At 37.1% G+C, this 2,655-nt stretch overlaps 1 gene segment (V, D, J or C); it reads right to left on the reverse strand.

The window, feature by feature from the left end:
- Window positions 1-742: 742 nt before the first annotated feature.
- Window positions 743-2,446, reverse strand: LOC308390087 (Ig lambda-3 chain C region-like). The segment is given in 2 exons: window positions 2,410-2,446; window positions 743-1,065 (listed from the first exon to the last, which is right to left on the reverse strand).
- Window positions 2,447-2,655: the final 209 nt, after the last annotated feature.

Genomic DNA, 2,655 nt, shown 5'->3' on the forward strand with positions numbered 1-2,655 from the left:
TTCATTTCTTTTGAGATTGTTTCTGTAATATTTCTTAATTGGTTAAATTATAAAAATGGCTTTAAATCGCAATAAAAATGCATAATCATGGGTTAAAAATGAACACAAGAGAAATAAGAATGTCTCTTGAAATAACCCTGCTGTCTTACTCCTTTCAGCTTTGTGAAAGTCCAGGATCGTGGACTCTGTGGTGAAGCGCTGACAGTTGCTCTGTCTAAAGCAACAGTGGACTGTGCAAAGCAGCAAAATATAACACATCTGTCAGAAAGGTTGACATTTGAACAGCAGAGAAGTCAAGAATGAGTAGGTTTTTTGATTTCTTTTCAGGCATGAGTGAGAAAAACAGTGACCAAATTGTTCAGAAATTGAAAGTTTGTGAGTGCTGAAGGATGCTTTCTCAGTGTGTGAGTGACAAGTTGTAACTCAGCTGCTCAGTAAATCACTGTTATAGTGTTGCCCTCTGGAACTCACATAGAGCATTCTGTGCATGGTTGGAAAATATAAAGTTGTAAATTCTCATAGATAAAGAATAAAAGGATAAAACATTAGTGATTTTTCACAAACTGGGGTTTTATTTTGTGGTGCAGACTTGCTTTTTATAGCATGGTTTGAAAACACAATATGAATAAACAGATGACATCTGCATGCACAATAGACAATAGAGAGTCATGAAAATTAGAACAAACGAAACCTGTAGCTTCTTCAAACACATCATATGCAAACAGGAAGTGTTGCTGAAGTTCTACTCTAAGCAGTGGTCAGGGTCCAGGGTTTGAGTGACAGGGCTCTGTCCACTCAGACTGGCCTCACAGCTCACTGAGCCCGCCTTCCTCCACTGGTCTGCAGAGAGGCTCAGGGTGCTGCTCCAGCTATAGTGACCGTCTGTCCCCAAGACCTCCAGGCTGGTTGAAACCCCCGAAGATGTGCTGGTGCCCCCCACCTTCCAGCCCAGCTTCCAGTTTGAGGGGAAACCCCCGGTGGCCAAACACACCACAGTGGCACTACTCTGTTTGTCTTCCTCTTTGGAGGGAGGGAGGACAGTGAGCGTGGGCCTCACCACACCCACTGGAGGAGAGAGAGGGGAGAAGAGCAACCAAAGACATGAGAATGAAAGCAGGAAAGAAATACCTACATGGTTTTTAATCATTGTTGATTGCTCAATATTATTATTTCTGTAATGTTTTACAGTCAATAGCTCATCGATGTGATAATTTTAATGTTACACTCACAGAGTTGAAACACTCATGTACAGTTTAAACTTTGTCATCTGCTTCTTTCACTTCCTTTAAACTACAAGTACAATCAATCATCCATGAAGTCAAAGCTGGTCTGTGTTTACTGACACTTTTTATTTTGGGGGAAATCCATAAATTAATGTCTGAAAAAAGTTATTTTCAAAATAGAAACAATAAAGAAATAGATGAACATATTTGACAATTACACCTTGAAAATAACCAAACCTGAAATATTTTAACTGGAAAATACTAAAAAGATATTAATTAACTTTTCAGAGAACCCTAAAATGAAAAGGGAGCAAAATATTTTTTGTTTTTTGTGTTTTTTTAACATAAATTCTGATATTTGTAAATCTGAATGAGTTCTGATCTTTGGGAAGTTATTTCGCAGACTGTGAGATCAACTTTGTTTCACAAATGATGAAAATGATCAACAACAATTACCAAACTTGATCAAATATCTTTTAAAAATTTTATAAAATGTTTTGTAAATCCTAGTAGTTGTGAAAAGTAAATATTTCTGGTACTTACAGTCAACGATGAGTTTGGTTCCTCCACCAAAAGTCCTCCACAGTGATACAAACTCATTAAGTGGCCGTACAAAAACCTCCCACACTCTGATCAAGCATCTAACAACTGAAAATGAACCTTTTTTTCATGTAAAACATCACAGTACACCTGATTAAATGCAGAAGATGATTTGACTAAAGTGACTTAAAAGTATTTAATGAATTTAAGTCATGATTATCATAATTGTATTTTTAGTATTAAGAACTGAAAGATAAAACACATGTGCACAAAACTGTTTAAAACAGCAAAGAGAAACACTTCAAGAAATATGAATTCCAAAACTATGACAAAATAATAAAGACAGTTTTACAGTTATATTGTATTCGTTAATACCAACATCAGAAGTAAGTATACAAACCAGACTCCCATTTTAATCCAGGTGTTAAAAATGCGTAAATATGTTTCCAATATATTTTCTCTATTCCATAAAATCATTAATGGTATTAATTCAATCAATTTTCTTCTGATTCTGTGCCCACATTGCCTTCAGTGTGTTGAGAGCAGAGAAATGATTTCCATAGAGAGGAGGCTTTGCATCATCAGCTGATCCTCCAGAGAACTGAGAAGGTTTATAGTCCTGTGACTTCAACACTGCAGGACTCACATCTGTCAGTCAACACAGCAGAAAGCACAACCACCATGACTCTCATCACCATCCTCATCTGGACGCTGACCTGCTGCTGTTTTACAGGTTCATTCACTCAGCAACATTTCAAACATGATGTGCTGCTTTTTCTCTCATTGATTTCTGCTGATAAATGAATGATTTGTTTTTGTCTGCAGGATGCAGCGGTCAGGTGACTGTGACTCAACCTCCAGTAGTGACATTTACTCCTGGATCCACTGTCAC

This window comes from Rhamphochromis sp. 'chilingali', assembly GCF_963969265.1.
Source record: "Rhamphochromis sp. 'chilingali' genome assembly, chromosome: 21".
Classification (NCBI taxonomy): Eukaryota; Metazoa; Chordata; class Actinopteri; order Cichliformes; family Cichlidae; genus Rhamphochromis; species Rhamphochromis sp. 'chilingali'.